A 10,629-nucleotide genomic window follows, 5' to 3' on the forward strand; every position below is an offset into this window, starting at 1 on the left:
ATTAGTATTGTGTGTGTGTGTGTGGTCCTGTGAATTCATTCATTTTATGGTTTGGCAGTGTAGAAATGATCAACTGGATCATCAAACTAATCAATACTTCTGCTGTATATTTATTTATTTGGTTTGTTTTTTTGTTTTTATACAATTTACTTATAGCTTTCAAACTTTTTTGTATCCTCATTTAACTATTTGGTTTAAAGGTAATATGAGGAATGGTTGACGTGTTTTTTGGGAATTGAAAGAATTGCGTAGTATGTAGTAGAAAAATTTGATAGTGTATATAACATATTTGTGAGTCTTAATTTATGAATATTGATATATTTGGTAGCTTTTTATAGGAGAATAAACGATATTTAGAGTTTTTTTAGTGAAAAAAGTTGTTTATCTGAATTGGAGACCATATTAAAAATATGGGGAACAAACATATACTAAGTGTTTATTTAAGTATTCAATGTTTCTTACATTTTATTGAAAAACTAAAATGCAAAATAAAAGTTATAGATTTTTTTGTCTAAGTGAGTCGCAACATGAGGGTGCCTAGGCAGGTCCACGTGGTCTAGCGGGTTAGGCGGACGTCTAAGCAGGTTTGGACGTTTTTTTCTTAATTTTCAAAAGCCTAGTGATCAATCGAGATGATAGCCAACTGTTTAGCGCCTAGGCAAATTTTTTTAGAACAATGATTAGAATATGACAACATTGAATAGTATAAGAACTTGGAATCATGGATGAACGACAAAAAGAGGGAATATGCCAATATTAAATAGTATAAAATTTCTCATACCGTCAAAGTTTCTTAAAGATAAAAAGGTGCAGCCCAAGAAATGAGGACTGAACCGTGAGGGTGGGGCGAGAAGACTCGGATCGATGTGATACCAAGAAATAGGAGCACCATGCAGACGTTTGTGAACAAGGATATTGCTGATCTTCTCGCCAAAGGGTAGAGGAGTCACTTATCCAATTATATACAAACGCCATATAGCATTCCTCATAAATCTGTATCTAATTATTATTACTTAAGTCCAAACAGAAATTAATCATTTCTATATGACTAATTAGTAAAGATTTTATCGATTTACAGCTAAATAACCTTAAATTTTAATCAGTTAGTTATTGGTGCTCGTAACTCCGCCGTGTAAGTTTATCTTACATTGCCGGTCCCAAGCCCGGATAAAGGAGGAGGGGGAGGGCGTCAGGTAGTCGACAGCCGGCACTCCATGATCACGTCGAATCCTTATGAAAATGAATCCAGAACGAAATAGCGCTAAAGCTAGGGCGTCACCCGTAAGTGGCGCGCTGTGTGGCCTGAGCACACTGATAAGTGAGCAAGGGTCGCTGTATCTCCATCGGCACCCGGATACAGTGTTAAATGAGCAAGGGGGCTATAGAAACTTCTTTTCGAACGACTCCACTCAAAGTTGTTTGGGAGCATATGCTCCTATCAACTTTACACGGGACACACAAAAGAAGTACTTTGATCCTATTAGACGGGGAAGGGTGAAGAAGCTAGGACAGAAGGGTAGAGTTCAAGAGAGCAAAATGCGTTTAGGAACGTGGAATATAGGAACCTTGACGGGAAAATCTATGGAAGTAGTAGAAGTTATGGTGAGGAGAAGGATAAATATTATGTGCCTACAAGAAACTAAGTGGGTTGGTCGTAAGGCAAAGGATCTAGAAAACTCAGGGTTTAAACTATGGTATTCGGGCACAAATAGAACGAGAAACGGTGTTGGCATCATCGTGGACAAGACCTTGACACAAGATGTTGTAGATGTCAAGAGGGTAGGAGATAGAATCATGGTAATCAAGATTGTAATAGGACAAGAACTTATCAATGTGATTAATGCGTACGCACCTCAAGTAGGGTTGGATACGAGTTCGAAGGAGAAATTTTGGGAAGACCTTGGAGACTTGGTGCAAGGAATTGCTCAGACGGAGAAGTTATTTATAGGAGGAGATTTAAATGGACACGTGGGCAGGGAGACAGGCAACTATGGAGGTTTTCATGGTGGCCATGGTTTTGGGGAGAGAAACGAGGATGGGGAAGCTATCTTGGATTTTGCAATGACATATGATCTCTTCTTAGCCAACACCTTCTTTAAGAAGAGAGAAGAACATGTGATCACCTACAAGAGTGGGTCGTCAAAAACACAAATAGATTTTCTTCTAATGAGGAAAGGGGATCGTATAACTTGTAAGGATTGCAAAGTTATACCAGGAGAGAGCGTGACTAATCAACATCGCTTGTTGGTGATGGATGTACATATCAAAAGAGTGAGAAAAAAGAACAAGACTTGGAAGTGCCCAAGGACTAGATGGTGGAATCTAAAAGAAGAAAAACAAGCCAATTTCAAAGAGAAAGTAATCACCCAGTGTGTGTGGGATAGAGAGGGGGAAGCTAACCAAATGTGGGATTCCATGGCTAGTTGTATCCGAAAAGTAGCAAAAGAGGTATTAGGAGAGTCCAAGGGCTTTGCCCCACACCAAAAGGAATCTTGGTGGTGGAATGAGGAGGTACAAGCAAAGGTGAAGGCTAAGAAGGAATGTTGTAAAGCCTTATACAAGGATAAGACCGATGAAAATGGTGAAAGGTATAGAAAAGCGAAGCAAGAGGCGAAGAAAGCTGTGAGAGAAGCTAAGTTAGCGGCTTATGACGATATGTATAAGCGACTAGATACCAAAGAAGGAGAGTTGGATATCTATAAACTAGCTAGAGCAAGGGAAAAGAAGACAAAGGACCTAAACCAAGTGAGGTGCATCAAGGATGAGGATGGAAAGGTTCTTGCTACAGAGAACGCGGTTAAAGACAGATGGAAAGGTTATTTTCATAATCTTTTCAATGAAGGACATGAAATGAGTGCTTCTTTAGGGGAGTTGAGTAACTCAGAAGAGTGTAGAAACTACTCTTTTTATCGTAGAATCCGGAAGGAAGAAGTGGGTGTAGCTTTGAAGAAGATGAAGCATAGAAAAGCAGTAGGCCCAGACGATATACCAATCGAAGTGTGGAAAGTTTTGGGAGAGACAGGTATAACATGGCTCACTGACCTTTTCAATAGGATTTTGAAAACGAAGAAGATGCCGAATGAGTGGCGAATGAGCACTTTGGTGCCTATCTACAAGAATAAGGGCGATGTACAAAATTGCATGAACTATAGGGGAATTAAGCTAATGAGTCATACAATGAAGCTCTGGGAGAGAGTCATTGAGCATAGATTGAGGCAAGAGACACGGGTTTCGGACAACCAATTCGGGTTCATGCCAGGGCGCTCAACCATGGAGGCAATCTATCTCTTACGAAGATTGATGGAAAGATATAGAGATGGGAAAAAGGATTTACACATGGTCTTTATAGATTTGGAAAAAGCGTATGATAGGGTCCCAAGAGACATTCTTTGGAGGATTTTAGAGAAGAAAGGAGTACGAGTAGCATATATCCAAGCTATACAGGATATGTATGAAGGAGCAAAGACTGCCGTAAGAACTCATGAAGGACAAACCGAAAGCTTTCCCATAACTGTAGGATTACATCAAGGCTCATCCTTAAGTCCTTACCTTTTTGCGTTGGTAATGGATGAGTTAACAGGACATATTCAAGGTGATATTCCTTGGTGTATGCTTTTCGCAGACGATATAGTGTTGATAGATGAAACTCAGGAAGGCGTAAATGCAAAGCTTAACCTTTGGAGAGAAGTGTTGGAATCTAAAGGTTTTCGCCTAAGCCGATCAAAGACAGAATATATGGAGTGCAAGTTCAGTGCAAATGGAGGCCAAAACGAGTTAGGGGTGAGGATCGGAGATCAAGAAATACCAAAGAGCGACCGTTTTCGTTACCTAGGATCTATCTTGCAAGAGAACGGAGAATTAGATGGAGATCTCAACCATAGAATACAAGTTGGATGGATGAAGTGGAAGAGTGCATCCGACGTGTTGTGTGACCGCCGTATGCCACTGAAGCTCAAGGGAAAATTTTATAGGACGGCAATAAGGCCGGCGATGCTGTATGGCACAGAATGTTGGGCGGTGAAGCATCAACACGTACACAAAATGGGTGTAGCGGAGATGAGGATGCTTCGTTGGATGTGTGGGCACACGAGAAAGGATAAGATTAGGAATGAGGATATCCGGGGTAAAGTAGGAGTAGCCGAAATTGAAGGAAAGATGAGAGAAAATCGGTTACGGTGGTTTGGACATGTGCAAAGAAGGCATACTGACGCTCCGATTAGAAGATGCGACTATGGGACAGCGGTTCAGGGCCGAAGGGGCAGAGGAAGACCTAGGAAAACTTTGGAAGAGACCCTAAGAAAAGACTTAGAGTACTTGGATCTAATGGAGGACATGACACAGGACAGAACACAATGGCGTTCTAAGATTCATATAGCCGATCCCACTCAGTGACTTGGATTTTCCAAGTCTCCAACCGAGAAGTTTTCCTCACTCGGGAAATTAAGGGAACACTACCTCAACCTATATGCTCCACTCACAAAGCTTCAACATACAAGCTTCAACAAAAGAAAATTCAAAGAACTTAGCGAAGAAGGCTTTGGTGTATTTAACACAATACGTTGAAATGAAGGAAAGCTTATTTATTGATATCCTCGATAAGTTACAAATATGTACATATACTTGAGTCAAAATAAACAAACAAGAGGGAGCCTTCACAAAGGTTGCTTAGGAGAAGTCTAAGCAGTCGGTAGAGCCCCAGAAAGAGAAGGCACCGGAGGGGGATCATTCGGAGCCTCAGTATTGGACAAAACCCTAGAAGGAGGAGGCATCAGAGATTGATCATTTGGAGCTTCATTACGCGGTACAGCCCCAGAAGACGAAGGCAATAAATGCCTTTGGAACAAACCCACAAATCTCTGATGATCAAGTAAAACCTGACCATCAGATTCCTTCATCTGGTCAAGCTTCCTCTTCATGTTTGTAGCATAGTCATGTGCGAGCCGGTGCAACTGTTTATTCTCATGCTTGAGCCCTCTAATCTCCTGTTTGAGACTCATCACTTCAGCCGCCAATGATTCAACTTGGCGGGTTCGAGCAAATAGGCGTTGGGCCATATTAGACACAGAACCTGCACACTGAACACTGAGAGCCAGAGAATCCTTAACAGACAACTCATCAGACCGTTTGGAAAGTAGTCTGTTATCTTTGGGAGTGAGAAGGTTCCTGGCCACTACCGCAGCGGTCATATCATTCTTCATCACGGAATCCCCAACGGTAAGAGGACCAGTAGGGGAGACGAAGGATGGGCGCCATATGTTGTCTGGAGAAGGCGGGGCTGCCTCTTCAACAAGGTTCAAGTCAAAACGACGGTCGGAGGGGCCAGACATTTTCAAAGGTGTTGAAGAGAGAAGAGGTCGGACAAATCAAGATCTTAGAAGTGCAAGAATGGAGCTTCTACTGGTGGATATTCAAGTGTGCTTTGAAACTTAATGTCAGCCCCTATAAAAATCTGCACTCGACGAAGCTTCAGAAATCGAAGAGGCGCCTGCTCAGAAATCGAAGAGGCGTTTGCTTTCTCAAAAGCTGGGCTACTCAGAGATTCTAAAAAACTGGGCTGCTCAAAGACCACAAAGGCCGATCTCAGAAATCGAAGAGGCTTGCTTTCTCAAAAGCTGGGCTGCTCAGAGACCATGAGGGCCGATTTCAGAAATCGAAGAGGCACCTACTTTTCCAGCCTTGTCAGCACCTGTCAGCTTTGCGGAAATTATGGGCATTCTGTCGAAGATTTCTGGCGAAGTAGAAAGCACATGAATCGTACTGTTCAATCACCCACTTCCCACACGCAACAGTAGCTCATGGGTACCACAGATAACTTTGCCAAAGTTCTCTGACAAAGTTGAGACACGTGAAACTTGCAGCTCCCACTACATCGCTCTGACCAAGAAGGGTAAAAGAATTGCAAAGAAACAACACTAACAAAGTTTAGACACATAAATTTTGAAGGTCTAGCTACCATATTATTACCCACAAGGGTAAAGGAACAGTACCACTGCTGGATAATTGGAAAGTCCCGGTGTGTCAACCTTTGTGCTTCGTGGCAAGGTAGACTAGCAAACATGCCCAACCTTTACTCACATTCGAGAAAACACTCCTAACAAGATTGCTTGCTCCAAAATCGAAGAGGCACCGCCCTCCGAATCTCGAGAGTCAGACTCCCAACATGATTACTTTCTCAAAAATCGAAGAGAGGGTAAAGGAACAGTACCACTGCTGGATAATTGGAAAGTCCCTGTGTGTCAACCTCTGTGCTTCGTGGCAAGGTAGACTAGCAAACATGCCCAACCTTTACTCTCATTCGAGAAAACACTCCCAACAAGATTGCTTGCTCCAAAATCGAAGAGGCACCGCCCTCCGAATCTCGAGAGCCAGACTCCCAACATGATTACTTTCTCAAAAATCGAAGAGACACCGCTCTCCGAATCTCGAGAGCCAGACCCCCAGCAGGATTGCTTTCTCAAAAATCGAAGAGGCATCGTTCTCCGAATCTCGAGAGCTAGACCCCGACAGGTCTGTAATCTTCACACGCAACATCAGCTTTCCAGATACCACAAACCACTTTTTCAAAGTGCTCTGACAGAGTTAAAACATGTGAAGCTGGCAGCTCCCACTACCGTGCTATAACCAAGCAGGGTAAAGGAATAGCATTATTACTTGATGTTAGGGAGACTCCTATATATGTCGACTTCCATCCCTAACGGACAGGCAGACCTGCAAAAATGCTTAACCCTTTCTCTTATCTGAGAGGGCACTCCCAACAAAGCCTTTCGAAATATTCAGCTTTTTTTGCCCCCGATAATACCTCTGTAAACAAGCTATACTAGAGCAAGAATATCTCATATCATCAGGGTTAAAAGCAAGAGTATCCCATATCATGCTTTTTCCCTGTCTTTTCCTTTGGCCTTGTTCTTACCTGCAAGACAAGGAGAAAGAGAGCAATCAGTCAGCATTTGGAATCAAGCTTCCAGCCAGGAACTGACTGCCTGGAACCCCTTACCTGATTACTTACCTGGCATTGCTCTCGAGTACTCATCTTCAACATCTTATGCTTCCAGGGAAGATACCGCATCTGCCTGAGGAACATATAGGGCAAGTGAGAAGGATACAAAGAAGCATGTGGAGACAAGCGTAACAGCACACGTGCCGATACATTCACTACTCTATCAAAAGCAAAAGTATCCCATATCAGCAGGGTCGAACGTACTCTAGATTTGATGGACTTGTTTTGACCCTCAAATTCTTCAGTCGGCCTTATACTCTGGAGGAAACCAGAAAACCCTCCAGCCCAGTTCAAGAATAAGCCTGTGGAAAGTTACTTCTTCAAAAGCAAAAGTATCCCATATCATCTCTCCTCATTTTTCTTCTCTTTATCCTTCATGCTGCCTGCAAGATAGGGAGAATGTGAACAATCAGCCGGAGCTCTGATTGCTTACCTTGTCTGTCACCTCTTTCAGCAGATCCCCCAGCTCGGCGACTTGGGGGACTCCTACTACATGGTTTGTATCTCGCTTGACCAAGCATGAAACTACAAGTAAGCTTCAAGTGAAATTGATACATTACCTTGTGCATCTCCACCAGTTACAGATACCACCCCTGGATGGAGGAAGAGTACTTCCAGAGAAGATGCCACATCTACCTATGAGACAGATAAGGCAAGTCAAGACGATACCACACTCCGGTACTTAGAAGTTTCGTGGCTACGAGATCATTCTCCCACAATTTTTCCTAATGTCATTTGTACTAAATCATTCACTTGTACTCACTAAAGGAGAGCTTGAACCTATGTACTTGTGTAAACCCTTCACAATTAATGAGAACTCCTCTATTCCGTGGACGTAGCCAATCTGGGTGAACCACGTACATCTTGTGTTTGCTTTCCTATCTCTATCCATTTATATACTTATCCACACTAATGACCGGAGCAATCTAGCGAAGATCACAAAAAGTGACCATTTTCTTTACCTAGGATCTATCTTGCAAGAGAACGGAGAATTAGATGGAGATCTCAACCATAGAATACAAGCTGGATGGATGAAGTGTAAGAGTGCATCCGGCGTGTTGTGTGACCGTCGTAGGCCACTGAAGCTCAAGGGAAAATTTTATAGGACGGCAATAAGGCCAGCGATGTTGTATGGCACAGAATGTTGGGCGGTGAAGCATCAACGTACACAAAATGGGTGTAGCGGAGATGAGGATGCTTCGTGGGATGTATGGGCACACGAGAAAGGATAAGATTGGGAATTAGGATATCCGAGGTAAAGTAGGAGTAGCCAAAATTGAAGGAAAGATGAGAGAAAATCGGTCCCGGTGGTTTGGACATGTGCAAAGAAGGCCTACTGACGCTCCGGTTCGAAAATGTGACTACGGGACAGAGGTTCGGGGCCGAAGGAGTAGAGGAAGACCTAGGAAAACTTTGGAAGAGACCCTAAGAAAAGACTTGAGTACTTGGATCTAACGGAGGACATGATACAAATGAGCGCAATGGCGTTCTAGGATTCATATAGCCGACCCCACTTAGTGGGAAAAGGCTTTGTTGTTGTTGTTGTAGTTATTGGTGCTCGTTTAAGAGTAACCCTGGTGTTATATAAAATTTTGATTTTAATCAGTCGTTTATAAGTTAAGTCTGTAAAACTTGGCAAATAATATGTTTGCCAGAATGAATATTGTATTGATATCAGAGAGAAAGATTTATACAAAAGTCTTCCTATAAACTAGCATCTAACTGCTATACAAGAAAGGGAAGAAATAATACAAATCAATTTACATATTACACACCTATTTGTCAAATATAATCCCTCAATCATCGGGATTTAGATTGCTTTCTAACACTCCCCCTCAAGTTGGAGAGTGAATGTCGAAAACTCCCAACTTGTGTATCATAACCAAGACGCCATATATGCCCAAAGGCTTCGTAAACACATCCTGAATCCTAGTACTAACTGAAATATCCTGAATTTTGTCTCGAATGAAATGACAATCTATTTCAATATGTTGCGTTCTCTCATGGAAGACTGGATTGGCAATGTAAAGCCGCCTGGTTGTTGCAGTGAAGTAATGCAGATTCAGGATGTGGCAATTGTAAATCACGTAATAAGCTTTGCAACCATGTAAGCTCACAACATCTTCCCGTCATTGCTCTATATTTAGCTTTCACTGAGGAAAGAGAGACAGTCTTTTGCATCTTCGTTCTCCATGAAATTAAAGAGTTTCCAAGGAACACACAATACCCAGTAGTAGACCTCCGAGTAATCGGGCAGCCAGCCCAATCTGAGTCGCAGAATGCACTCAACTTCAGGTTGCTTTCGGGTGAAAATAGAAGTCTTTGTCCAGGTGCATTTTTGAGGTATTTGAGTACACGTAATGCTGTCTGCATGTGTGGTTTACGAGGCTGTGATATTAGGGCTTGTGATAGTGAGGTGGATTAGACGACCAACCAATTGTCTATATTGAGATGGATCCTTGAGTATTCCTCCACAGTCAGCGAGCTTGGTTCCTTGCTCCATTGGAAATGAGACCGGACGAGCACCTAATATAGATTACATAAATTAGCAATAAATGATAAATGCTAAAAAGAAGTGGGCTCGACATCCCGACTAATATTAGCAATAAATGATAATGCTTGATTGAGTAACGATTGTAAGAAACAAAATTACAAAGAGGGTAACGAGTACCTGGTGAAAGACCGAGCAACGACGAAGACAAAGGGTCTGGTGGCAGAGTCCTTGAGAAGAACGGAGGGTTGTTTGGGACTTTGTGATTGACGGACGGGATTAGCAGGTAGTGGAGGTTCGAGGTGAGCAGGTGGCGGGGCGATGGGTGGTTCAAGAGGAGCGGGTGGCATGGCAATTGGTGATTCAAGATGAGGAGGTGGCGTCACGATTGGGGGTGCGATGGTAGTTGGTGGTGAGTCAATGTGGGTAGACAAATTGTCCACATTTTTTTAGGGAGAAGAGGGCACCGACGCTGAAGGTTTTGGGTTTGACTGAGAAGAAGAAACTACATTAATGGCGCGTTTACTAATTCGTAATCAAATTGAGAGGAATTGAATTGAAGGGGAATTGGATTGAGCAGAAATTGAAATGAGGTGAAATCAGAATCCGATTCCTGTTGAAGTTGTTTACTAAAACTGTCATGAATTGGAGTAGGAATGATGTTGAATCCATATAAGTTGTTTACTAATTCATTTCAATCGGAATGAAAACTAGGTTGATTACTATATTGCCCTTACATAAATAAATTATTTTCATACTAATTAATTAAATTAAATTCTTAATTAAATTTATATAATAAAATTCATCTACATAAGCATGTATAAATAGGTTTTATTTATTTATTAAAAGATGGCAAGAATGATGTTGAGTTCATATAAGTTGTTTACTAATTCACTTCAATCGGAATGAAAACTAAATTGATGACTAAATTGCCCTTACATAAATAAATTATTTTCATACTAATTAATTAAATTAAATTTATATAATAAAATTATCTATATAAAAATATATAAACAGGTTTTATTTATTTATTAAAAATGACATAATGAGTGTCAAATGAAGGTCAATGTTGGAATAATAAGAAACAAGTGAGGGCATTATTGGAATAAAAGATGCATTCCCGATTCCCTTGCCCTCAGGG

General features: G+C 41.7%; 1 long non-coding RNA gene across 1 annotated transcript; it reads right to left on the bottom strand.

Annotated features, from left to right (window-relative positions):
• Positions 1-5,928: 5,928 nt before the first annotated feature.
• LOC126631270 (uncharacterized) lies at positions 5,929-6,772 on the bottom strand. Its single transcript, XR_007626349.1, has 2 exons — positions 6,242-6,772; positions 5,929-6,023 (listed from the first exon to the last, which is right to left on the bottom strand). It is a non-coding gene; the product is annotated as an uncharacterized LOC126631270 (long non-coding RNA).
• Between the last annotated feature and the right edge of the window lie 3,857 nt (positions 6,773-10,629).

Source organism: Malus sylvestris, chromosome 8 (genome assembly GCF_916048215.2).
Source record: "Malus sylvestris chromosome 8, drMalSylv7.2, whole genome shotgun sequence".
Classification (NCBI taxonomy): domain Eukaryota; kingdom Viridiplantae; phylum Streptophyta; class Magnoliopsida; order Rosales; family Rosaceae; genus Malus; species Malus sylvestris.